Genomic DNA, 12,624 nt, shown 5'->3' with positions numbered 1-12,624 from the left:
GCGTGTCCATCTTTCCCCTGGGCCCATCACCTCTGCTCGGGCAGCTCCGTGGCCCCGGGTGGGACCTGGCACCCGCCTGTGCCACCCTACCCTGCCTCTGCACCCCAACCTTTGGCTGGCGAGCAAGGCTGAGGGCCACAGCCCCACTGAAGGCAACCAGCCCGGCCACCCTCGCTCCCCAAACCCTTGTTGTCTCTGCACCGGATCCGTGCCCTGGGACACGCTGCAGGACTGTGCTCTCTCCAGGCAGGATAAGAGCACAATAATATTTACCGTGGCTCTGCCCACGCAGCCCCCCACTGCCAGCCCAGGGGCTACAGCCTGCCCTTGGCTTCACTCGGGGGCTGCTGCTTCAGCCAGGAAAACATCTCCGCAAAGCAAATAAACACGACCCGATCTGCGCTGCTGGCTTGACTCTCAAACACGATCCCACGCAGAGGGAGAAATAAAATTAATCTCAAATGGGAAAACAAACTTGGATCGTTTTTCTTCCTCTAAATCACAGCGCAGAAAACTGCCCTGCATCCCCCCCGCCAGCCAACGGGCCACGGCAAAGGAGTCAGTGCAGGGTGAAAACCCACTCGGAGGAGAGCCATTGCCCGGCCAGTTGCCTCCAGCCACGGCTGCTGTCATGGCAGGAGCACGCCTGGTTGTGTGACAGGGCTGCACTGCAGCCGACTTGGCCCTGACCTCGCTGCTGCCCCGCACATGCCCCACAGGCAGCCCCTGCGGTGACACGCAATGTCTCCTGTTCCATGCGTTATCACGGACTCCACGGCGAGGGTCCGGCAGCAGCCCACGGCAGGGACCCCAGCACCGCGGAGGGAGGCAGGACCACCCCGATGCCCGATTGCGCCTCACTCCCATCCCCAGCCCTTGTTCCAGCCCAGCGAGCCTCCGTCCCGCCACATCCCCACCCTGCGCTCGTCCCCTCCCAGGAGAAGCCACCAAACAGGTTTGAAGGTAAATAACAGCCTTTCCCCGGCCAGGAGCCGGATCAGGGTGGGAACGGCCCAGATGGGGAGCGTGGGGCGGGAGAGGGTGGCAGGTAAAGCCTCAAAAACGACAAGGGGCCACGGAGGCAATGCCGGCGGCACGCACGGTCAGAGACGGGCCACCGGCACCTCCTCCCTGCCCGGAGCTATGCCGAAGTCCACAGCTTTATTACAGCCCTGCTTCACCTTCCCTCAGTGTCCTCTCCTCCACTTCCCACGCACGCCGCCACGGCGCCTGTGCGGTTCTCTGCCGCGGTGCTCGGAGCTGGCTGCGTCCCCACGGCGCGTGCCGTCATGCCCGGCGTGTTTGCAGGGTACCGAGGGTGCTCCGTAAATGGCAGGCGTGCCTGTCACAGCAGGTACTTGGCTCCACGCAGAAGCAAATCCAGGAGACGGATTAGGGACAAGACCTTGCAGGTTCTTCCGTGCACAGATCTACCGTCCTGCAAACAGCACCCAACCCTGCTCCCGCCCGCAGGTCTCTGACTCGGCAGCGCTGGCAGGAGACGGCGAGGAAACGCCGAGGAGCTGCCGATCCTCCAACGAGGACCAAGACGGGCACGGCGATGCGGGATCAGCGGAGGAGATGGGAGAGGAGCTGTCAGATGGGGCTGGGGCTGCCACCAAAATGGGGTTCGGGGGGGATAACCAGCAGCAGAACGGCAGGTCCCATCCCTGCCTCTTGGTGACGGGGTGCCTGCCAAGTGGGCACGGCCCGGCATGTCGGAGCCGAGCGCCGGAGGCAGCTGCCTGCCCGGGACACCCGCAGATCACCTCCTCCCCTGCTCCAAGAGCAGGAGAGGGCACCAGGAAGGGCTCAGCCCTCCCAGGCAGCAGCAGGATACCGGCAGGCGAGTCCGGTAGGCCGGCATGCCGGGCTGGCGGTGCCTGGCGAAAGCGCCTGTGTAAATCTCGGTATGTCCCCCACCGGGGCGGGTTCCTGCCCTTATCTTCTCCCCCGGCTGTTTGTAGAGCCGGCCCAGCGTGGGTCTGGCACGAAGAACTGCTGCAAAGGAAAAAGACATCCAGAGCTGCTCAGCCCACCCCGGAGCTGCACGGCAAGAGCCGGGGCTGCCGAGGGGCTCCACTGCCAGCCCCCTGGCTAGGGCAGGCACTGGTGCCCGCTGCCGGGGAACCTCACGGCCACGGGTCGTCCCTTGTCCCAAACCTGCCTCCCTCCAGGGCGTTTGCCCCTGCAACCTGCCCCAAAGCCCACCGACGGGGACACGGGTGTTGGGGGACCGCGCACCCAGGGAGCCCCGCGCCGCCTTACAGCCGCATCCCCGCTGACTCCGTGGGGCGCAGCTTGGCCGGCCGCCACGTTCTTCCACCCTGACTCAGCAGGGCCCGGCGGGGAGGTCCTGATAAGGAGTTGATAAGCAACTTTGGTCTCCCTGGTGCTCAAGGACCTTCCCCAGCAGCTCCGGCCACAGACTGGGAGGAGAGGCAGGGGATGCCCCCCAAGAGCAAGCCGGGCCCTGCTCCGGCACAGGAATGGGGACGCGCAGGTTTGGCACTGGTGAAGCAGAGCGGGGAGGCCCAGGCAGAGAGCAAGGTGGCAGGGAAAAGGTTGCAGGCAGCTGCCTGCAGCAGGCAGAGTGATCCCGGCAGCCATGCTCCCAAGGCTCCTGCCCGGCCAACCCCTGTCCCTGGGGACCGCTGCTCTGGCCCTTCAGGATCAAAAGGCAGTGGGTGCCCACGCCGCCCCGCGCATGGCAGAAGCTCAAAGGCAGCTGCCGATGCCTGCCCAGGCTTGACCTGCCGGCGGTGGGCACAGCGAGGCCAAACCGGTGCTCCCAAGCAGCCGGGGATGGAGAGATGGGAACTGGGGGATACCGGTCCAGTTGCCGGCGATACGCCATTAGCCTCTGACCCAAAAATCCAGATGCACCCAGGGTCTCCCAGGGTCTGGCTGAGGGGTAAGGGGGAGACGACAGCAGCCGTGGGGGTGCCGGCGCACCCTGCCCCCAGCCGGTGATCCCGGCTGCGCCCTCCGAAATGCTGAAGCGACACAATGCAAATTCTTTCGCTTTGTGGCCGCCACACCGTTGCCATGGAGCCACCGCAGAGAACAAACACAACTCGCCCCATGTTTTCTCAGCACCTTCCACCCCACGGCCTTCAGCCCCAGCACCGGCCCTCGCCTCGCAGGATCTGCCCGGGCTGTATTGCACGGTCCCACGTTGCACCCATTTCAGGGCATCCGAAATGGAGCAGGGCTTCTCCCGGCCAGCCCTGGGGAAGGGCAGCAGCGGTGGCACACATCCCCCAGCAGCCCCACAGTCCTGGTTCAGGGACTGGCAAGGGGGACCCAAGCCTGGCAGGGGGATGGAGAGGAGACGGGTGTCTGGACAGGGATGACATAAGGAAAGGGCGAGGACTGCACCAGGGGCGCTCACACAAGCCCCCAAACCACCTTTCCCAGGGAGGCGGTTCACCCCATCACCTGCACCGCTGCAGTTCAGGGCAGAGCCAAAGGGACAATGTCTGGCAGAGCCAGAGAAGAGCCGGAGTCCGGCTACGACACAGTCTGGTCGGTGGCACCAAGCCCTTCCCGCATGGAGACCATGAGAGGATGACCTTGGTGGAGAGGAGGCCGCAGCTAGCCGGCAAGGAGACGTGGACGGCGGAGAGCCTGCTGCAAAGGAGATGCCATCCCTGCACAGCCACGGGTGACTGGTGTAACCACTCCTGCCTCAGTTTCCCCAGGTGCCATACGGATGCTGGTGGCCAGAGTATTTCGGCACCCTCTCCCCATCTGCCTGAGGGGTCTCCCCATCCCGGCCCCTGCCTCTCTGGGACAGTTTTGCTTGGCGTGGTCGCTCCCCAAGCCTGCGAGGGGTTGACTCCAGACCCTGTTTACCCTGCGGACAACTTGGCTCACCGCACCTGGGCAGCTGCTGACTGTAAAGACTGAGGGAAACAAGGAAGCCAAGGGCAGGAGGGACAGCAGGGCCAGGGATCCCACAGGGCTGACAGGAGAAAACCACCTGGTTACCACCCGCCCCAGACCCACTAACCCCGCTCCTACCAACCCTGGACCCCTGCCCACGTGCCCGTCAAGTCCCCTGCCTGACTCTGGCTGGGCTGGGGACGGTTTAATGATATCAACGGGGAAATCAGCAACCCCGGGATGGGGACGACATTACTGCGAGAGACCTTCCCTGCTTGCATCGCCCCGCTCTGACGGAGGAACCGCGGAGGGAGCTCGCCGGGACAGGGCACCCCATGGGGCTGATGGTTCAATATGTGGGTCCAGGCTGGCATGGGACTCCTTTCCCTGCTCCTCTTCCCCACAGAAAAGAGCTCTCCCTGCCCCATGCCTCCTCCTGGGCTTTTCAGCTGTATCCGTGGAGCCGGAGCGTAAAGAAGCGGAGCAATCGGTGCACGGACAGACAGACAGACAGGCGCAGAGCGAGGTGGGCAAGCTGCGCAGGACGGATGCAGGGGGGAGCAGCCCGGTGCTCTCTGCAAACGCTCCCAGATCCGCCGCTCCCCGGGGCACAGTGAGGGAAACCGAGGCAGAGGACGGGAGCAGAGGACGGGGAGGAAGGCGACGCCGGCAGCCCTGGGTCCCTGCTCTAACCGCTGGGACGCCGCTTAGAAAAACAAGTTGGTAACTAATTCAGCGGACGATCTCCGTCCTGATAGCGCAGGCAAGCCGACGGCTGGTCCCCGGCATGTCGGCGCAGCCCCAGCCTGCAGCTGGAGGTTCCTCCTCAGCACCGGCACCCGGGGTCAGAGGGGCCTGATCCTGCCCCCCCCTCCACCCCCAGCACGGGGAAGGACAGGGGGGAGCAAAGCCTCCAGCCACAGTGCTTCAAGTCCTGCCCAGCCCCACGCCAAAGGCAGCCAACTTTCCCACCGTGACCCCCCCCCCAAAAAAAGGCACCAAGCCGGGACCCCCAGCCCCTCCCCAGGCAGCCCCATCTCTCCTACCTGCCCCCGGCTTCCCGGCACGGCCGAAGGGCCAGGAGGAGCCAGCCTTGACGCCCGCCGGGCTCCTCTTGCGGTGCACGTTGCCCATGAGGCCGCTCTCGCCCTCCACCACAACCGGGTGGAGGAGGCCGGGACGCTACATGGCGGAGCCGAACGGGCTCCGGCGTGGCCCGGGCGGCCGTGGGAGACGACGGCTCTCAGCCGCCGGCTCCCATCCCTCCGGCTCCGGCAGAGCTCAGCTCTCGCAGGCGGCTGTGCCGGAGCCAATGGTACAGGCAGAGAGGAGGGGCCTGCCGGAATCGTCCGTTGGATCCCACGGCACCCTCCCAGCTCCATCCCTCCGGCGGGGACGCGTGGGTGCCACGGCCAGGCCCAGCGGGCAAAGGGAGACCCCCGGTTCCCAAACGTCCCCAAAAGATCGGGACAGCCGAGCGCAGCGCTCGCCTCTGACCCCGCTCCCGCCTCCCCTGGAGTCTGCCACGCTCCACCGAGCCGCCACCATTTCTGCCTGTCCCTGACCCAGCACGGCTCCGACAACCGAGGCTACGACCCCCCCTCCTGGGTCTTGGGGGTCCCAGCCCCGTGGGGACACCCCAGCCGAGCCCGGCACCACCGGCCAAGGCTACAACAGGACTTCCAAGGTCGGAGCACAGCGCCCGAGGACGCGGGCCGGGTCCAGCTGTTGCCCAACCTCAGGGCGAGCACCCACATGCCCGTAGGTGGATGTTTAACCCCCTGCCACCACTCCTGTGTCTGGGGCAAGTCACAGCCAGACGAGCCACGGGGACATCGGCATTCACGTCGGTTCACACCGCCGGCACCTCTTTCCCATGCCCTCCTCGGGTGCACCCCGGCTTCTCCCCGCTCCAGACCCTGCTCCAGCTGCATGGGGTTTCGCACGCTGTACGGACAAGCCCTGCCGCTGCCCGTTCTGAAACACGTACACCAGCCTGCCCACTCCAAAGCCCAGCTTTCTCTCCTGATTTTTAATTAGAAAATTAAATGCTGCGAGGGCAGGAAGGGGTCAGCTGGCCAGGCAGTGGGCAATTCCTGCTGGCAATGTTTATGTTCCTTAGGTGATTCATCAAAGGCTGGAATAAATAGGAAGGAGGACTTTGTGGGAAAGGCACAAGACTGGGGAGGTGATGTAAAAAAAAAAAAATTTAAAATCAGCCAGCAGCTTTGTCCTGACCTCCCAAGGTGATTGGCAATAAATACATCTTTGGACTTCAGTCTCCTTCTCCACAATGGAAATATCGATGGTTCAGTTTCTCACCAGCTTGGTTTGCAGCCGAAAAGGCATACTCAGCAGGGCAGAGACCATCTTGTGCCACGGACCATGCCTGGCACCAGGGCAGCTGTACCAGCATCCCCACGTGTCTGCTGTGGGAGCTGTTAAGGAAATGGGGGATCCAGTGGGGAAACTATTCCCTGTTTCCCATCACCAGCTGTACCCAGGCACAACCTTTCTGTCTCGGGGCTGCTGGGATTAAACAGGGTTGTGGTCACAAGTGCAATAGATCGGAGGTCTCTGCCCAGTGACTGGAGATGATTTTTCCCCCGGGCTGCAGGAGTTGGGTCGGCCGGGGGCATCTCCACCCCAGGACAGGGCTTCCTCCCACTGCCCAGCACCTCCTGGGCCTCTCTGGGATGTAAAATCCCTCGCAGCCACTCCAAAACGAGGTGCATGGACCCCCCCGTGCTGCTCAGTTCCCCTCCCAGGGACACAGGGGGCTCCTCCGCAGCCACACAGAACAGCTTTCCCAGTGAAGCACTTTTATATCTCTCCCTGCAAGAGAAGGAGAGGCTGGAGCCTGCAACGCTGCCCTAGATACGGCAAGACACTTCCCCCTCCTCTCCTAAAACAGATGCCCTCTGTGCCAGCACCTGCCTAGCGAAAGCAGCCACCGCCGGCACCGAAGCTTCACCGCCCCCAGGCACAGCAAGCCACAGCCTCGGAGGTGCCGAGGGGGCTTCGAGAGCGAGCCGAGCCCCAAGAACCCAGCAAAGCCCACGTGTGCCATAAATATCAAGGGGCTAATGGGGTAACTCACAGCCACGTGGCAACCCAGCTCCAGCTCCTCCTGGATCCCGCGTTCGCAGTCCTTGCCATAGCTGGGGGGCTGAGAGCAGCACGGGGAGTTCCAGCATCCCTGCAGACCCCACTTTAACCCGCACCGCTGCCCCATCGCTGCTTGGGGACACAAACCCCTCTGAAACCCACGGACAGGCTGCGCTGCCAGCCGGCTGCTCTCGTCCTTCATCCCAGACGTGGGTTTAAATTGCTGCACCCAGAAATCTGCTTGGGAAGCGTGGCAGAGGAGGGGAAGCATTTGCAGCTTCCCTGGCATGCCATTCCCAGCCCAGCAGGCACACTACAAAACCCAGTTGTGGAGCAGCCAGCAAGAATGGGGAACTGGGGCCAGAGATGCTGACTTCAGTACTCTCCAGCCCAGAAACCCCTGGTTTTATTCATTGAGAGGACTCTGATAATAGCAAGGAGCTAGGAGGCGGGGGGAAGCTGCTCATGAGATACAGATCTTGTCATCACGGCGTGACTGCTTCAAGCACATCTGATCGTCCCAAAGTCACGCGCTCCCTCGGTCAGACAGGCCAGCCCAAGCGCGGGGTGGCGGGGACCTCTCTGCACTGGCACGGGGGAAGGATTCGTCCCTCCTGGTGTTTTATCCGTCCCTCCTGATGTTTTCTAAACCTGATCCCGTTGCTGAGCAAACACGGACCAGAGGCCGAGCTGCCTGAATGAGAAAGGAATTCAGCCCTTGTTCCCTTCACGGGGAAGTAAAGCTCAGCAAGGCAAAGGTAACACAAAAACCCACTTGAGATCCCCAATCATTAACAGAAATACATAACCAGGAGGGTTTCAAATGATTTCCTGCTCAAGCTGGAGTCCAGGCCGGCTCTGCCGATGACAGCTCCAGCTCCAGCCCGCAGAGGCAGAGGGAACTCAGCTCCCTTCTCTGGGTAAGGTATTTTTTAATCCATGCACGGCGGGAGCCACGGGGACCAGCCCAGGGCTCCGGCTCCTGCTTGGCAGGGAAATGGTTTTTCGCTTCATCGCTGCCCAGCTCTTCACCTTCCAACGGCTTATGTTCCCATCGCTGCTGGAGTCAAAGTCAATGATGATATTGTCTTATGAAATAAGACCTCCCTTCTAAAGAGAAATATGACTCCGGTGAAATAGTTTTATCGGATCTTATGGAACGTTATTCGCAGGAGTAATTCTTCCAGTTGTCTCCAGGTGGAATAGCTGTGGTTGCAGACACACCTCTCTTTGTTCGCAGAGCCGCTCACCGTTGCCAGTTCAGGCCAGCCAGGGGATTCCTGCTGCTCACATTTTCTGAAGTGTCACTCTTTGCCTTTTGCAGATTAACAAATTCATTCCCACACACGCACGGGAACAATCCCGGGGAGCGGGAGGTGCGGGGGCAGCAGTGCCTACACCTCTCCTCCCTCCTTTGAGTTGAGGAGCTCAGGACTAAAACACAAAGCCTGTGTTTACACAAAACCACGTGCCACACGGCAGCAGAGGACGGAGGAAATCAAGTGTCCGGGGAGATTTCACATCTCGGTTATTATCAGAGCAACACGCAGGAACAACCCAGCCCCAAATTGCCTCGAGGATTCACATGCACCTCCACCACCCCGCAGCGTCGAGCCCGATGCCGCCGGCACGGTGCCCACCGCAGCCCAGCCCCTGCCGCTCGCTGCTCACCGCGCTGCTGCCGGCTCACCACGCACACGGCGAAACCACCCCGCAGGCTTTTCAACAAGCACTTGCTGATGTTACAAAGCAGCTGTGTGCACTGAAGGCTTTATTTTTAACATCACAGCCTCCCCCTCCCCAGTCAGGAAATCTGTTGCTGCCGGACTAAAGTGGCATCAAAAAGGAAAAAAAAACCCAAACCCTAATTTAATATTTCTGGAACATCAATTCCTTTACTTCATCAGGGAATTAAGAAGAATATTGCAAAACCTGGATAAAGCAGTAGCCAAAAACTGGACTAAAACCGCTCACAGGCAGCAGTACTCCACCACCGCGCGCTCGGGGAGCCCGAGGAGCGGGAGCAGGCTCGCTGCTGCCGTGCCACTGAGGGTTAACAGGCTGCTTTCATCCGGGGGGCTGCAGGCAGTGCTCACAGAGGAGAAGGAAAAGCTTTCAGCTTTCTTGCTCCCAGCTTCCACCAAGAAAAAGCAGCCACAGGCAGCAAACCAGAGCTGGCCAAGCACCCCAGTTCCTTGCTCCTTATTAGACCCTTGGTACAGCCCAGCCGCTTTCCCAGCCTCAGTTCCCATCTCAGGTGTTAATCACTCCTCTGCCTCCAAAGGTTATTGTGGAAATAAACAGTTTGTTAGGAATTGAGGTGCTCAGATACCACAGGGATGAGGCCACGGAGGTGCTCAAAGCAGTCAGGCTGTGTACAGGTAAAACAGCCTGGGGCTGGCAGCACCCTGGCAGCTGCTGCATACCCTGGGATGCTGCATACCCTGGGATGTGGCGTTACAGCTCGCAGCAGGAATTATCTTGCGGCAAAGAGTTGCACTAGTATAAAAAGGGGACGCTGCAGTCAGCGGGGCCCGTTCACCCAAACAGGGCAGAGCATCCAGTCGGGAAATGGGAGAGGACTCGGCTTCCAGCTGGGATGGAGCCATCCCCCCACTCAGCATAAAGCCGCTGGTGTTCCCACCCAGAGAGGTGGCCTGAAACTCGCCCATGAGCAGGATTACTGCGTCTTTCCTCTACACAGCTCAGCTGTTTGAGCAGCCAAAGATGGGATCTCTGATTAGACGGACCCACGGGTTTGATCCAAAGTGGAAATGCTTTCATCCTCCTGCTCCCATGATTTCAGTGCTGAGCAATTCCGACCTCACCGACACCCAGGTCGTGAACGGGCAGATGCCCAGGCTGAGGAACTAGTCCTGACCCGTGTCTCTCTGGGGACGGCTTCCCTCCCTCCCTCGCCCCCGCGCCATCCCAAGACCCTGCACGGCCCATCCCCACTCCCCCACAGCCGGGATGCGCCGGGGATGGTCGGATGTGCCCTGTCCCCCCTCCATGACCAAAGCCAACTGCGGGAACGGCAGGGTGATGGGGAGCTGCCGGGTCATGGGCCTGATCCAGACCACCCCCCAGCACCGTGCAGACACAGGGAGAAAGCCGAAGGCACCCAGAGCCTACAAGGACCCGCTGAAGCTCTCCACTCTCCCCCTCCCACAGCTCCCAGCTGATGTTTGGAAGAATTCCCAGCTGGGGCAGGGCCTGGCCGGCTCCTGCTGCACGAGGGCTCGTGGTGTCGGCAGCGAGGCCAATGCAGCCTCCAGGCAGGTCAGAGCCGCAAGTGGCGGCGGCCGATGCTGCCGGCTCCAGCACGCAGTTCTGCAGCCGCAGCCGCCCACGGAAAGCAGGCGGCACTCGGCGCTGCCGGGGCCAACACTCCTTCCATTTCCACAGCTCAGCCCAAACTGCCGCTCGAGGCGACCTGACCCCCATCATACAGGGAAGCGTTATCCCCCATCTCGTGGGGAAGGATGCTGGTAACCCTGGCGTGTGCCGGCGGTGTCCTGAGGATGCTCGTGGCCGCAGCCGGGCCGGAGGTGGTTAAGCAGGGTGGGGCTCCCGGCGCGCTCTGCACGCTGGAAGCGAGCGGGGAGGGTGATTCAATCATGCACGCAAGCTGCAACCATTGCACATCCCCGCTGCTTCCCCACTGCACGCCACCGAGCAAGCGGCGACGCGGCAGAACGCGGCACCTCCCGGTCCCACGCACGCCAAATGGGATGCCGTGAGCTACCGGCACAACCGAAAGCACAGCCCAGAAGGGAAAAGGTCCTGCAGCCCCGGGGCTGGCCATGGCACCGCACAGCCCCTCCATCACCAGCATGGACCGCGGGCAGGCGGGCACTCGGGGCAGCTCTCCCGGACACGGGGATATCTAATGGAACGGCGTGGTGGCAGCGCGGGGACGGAGCCCCGGCTGACATGAGCGGCAGGCTGCTTTGGCAGGGTGTGCTTGCGAGGGATGGTGTGGCAAGTGGGCTGGAAGTCCCCGAACTGTGACCCTGATGGGCAGTGACTTCGCATTTTGAGGATCAGCTGGTGAACGTTACAACTTTAGGGGAAGAAAAAAAAGAAAAGTGCTGGCAGAGCTGCTGGGGGCGTTTCTGCACTGCAAAGAGGAACATCACATGCTCCGGCACATCTCATTTTTTCTGCTCAGGTTTCAGTGTTGGGCTGTGGCAGCGGTGTCCACGCACGGCAGGCCGGGAGGGAGGCACCGGCAGCATCCGATGGACCAGCTAAGCAGAGAGCTCAGCCTCTTCCCAAGCCCCTTTTGCCTTTCTACGGCCACTCCTCTCCTATCACAGATCTCCCTGTGCTTCTCCAAGCAGTAAACGTGCCTGCATGCAGTCCTGGATGCCTGGAAATTCACTCCCTGGGGCAAATGGAGGAAGCAAGTCCCAGGCGACGGCATGCTGCTGCATTTCGGTGCCGCAGAAGCGGCCTTTCCCTTGGCAAAAGCGTGGTGACGTCCTCGCCGGAGGTGCCCTGCAGGAGGGCACTGGCATGACGCAGACGGTGTCCCTGCTAGCGTGGGGTGGGAGAGGCTGAGCACTTCTCTGCTGCATGGGGCGATACCTCCAGAGACTGCTGCCTCGCCGGGACACCTACTACTTCAAAACAAGCGTGCCAAGGAGATGAGCATGACCAGACTCGCCACCACCCATCACTCTGCTGAAGGTACCAGCCCACGGGAGGCCAGGCGGAGCCCACGGGTCCCCATAATACAGCCCCGGGGCAGCGAAGAGAGGGCACCCACAGCACTTTCCGCTGCAGGATTGTCCCGGTCAAGGTGGCAGGGACGTGGCTGGGCTACAGAGGCAGCACCCCGCAAACCGGCCGGGGCGAGGGCCATATCTAGGACAGGAAGGGCCACACCTGGAGCACGCAAACACCCTGCCCAGGAGGAGGAGGAGGAGGCGGCGGCGGCGGCAGTGGCTGGCGGTCCTCCAGGTTTCCCTCAGCCCCAGTGACCTTCTGACTCAGCGGAGAGAGAACCTACCCAGTGAACCGGCACCAGCCCTCGGGGCAGGGGCGAGATTGCGCCAGGGACTGCCGGATCCGGCCTGCTACTGCGGCTGCAGCAGCCACCGTGGCCAGCACAGCCCCCATGGCCACCACCACTGCGGCCACCACCACCTTCACCCCCCTTCAGCCACTTCTGCTGCCACCATGGCCAGCGCCTCCACCCCTCCTGGCCACCACCATGGCCAGCACCTCCGCCCCTCCTCGGCCACCACTGTGACCCCTCCCGGCCACCTCCACAGCCACCACCTCGCCTCCTTTTCGGCCACCATCATGACCTCTCCTTGGCCACCTCCACGGCCACCACCTCCCCCCCTCACCAGCCACCACTGTGACCCCTCCTCACCCACCTCCACGGCCACCACCTTTAGCTCTCCTTAGCCACCTCCACGGCCACCACTCCGACTCCTCCTTGGCCACCACCTTTAGCTCTCCTTAGCCACCTCCACGGCCACCACTCTGACTCCTCCTTGGCCACCACCAAGACCCCTCTTTAGCCACCTCCACGGCCACCACTCTGGCTCCTCCTTGGCCACCACCAAGACCCCTCTTTAGCCACCTCCACGGCCACCACCCCAACCCTCCTTG

This window comes from Haliaeetus leucocephalus, unplaced genomic scaffold, assembly GCF_000737465.1.
Source record: "Haliaeetus leucocephalus isolate CR32 unplaced genomic scaffold, Haliaeetus_leucocephalus-4.0 Scaffold517, whole genome shotgun sequence".
Lineage (NCBI taxonomy): Eukaryota > Metazoa > Chordata > Aves > Accipitriformes > Accipitridae > Haliaeetus > Haliaeetus leucocephalus.
Note: the sequence above shows the minus strand (reverse complement) of the source record.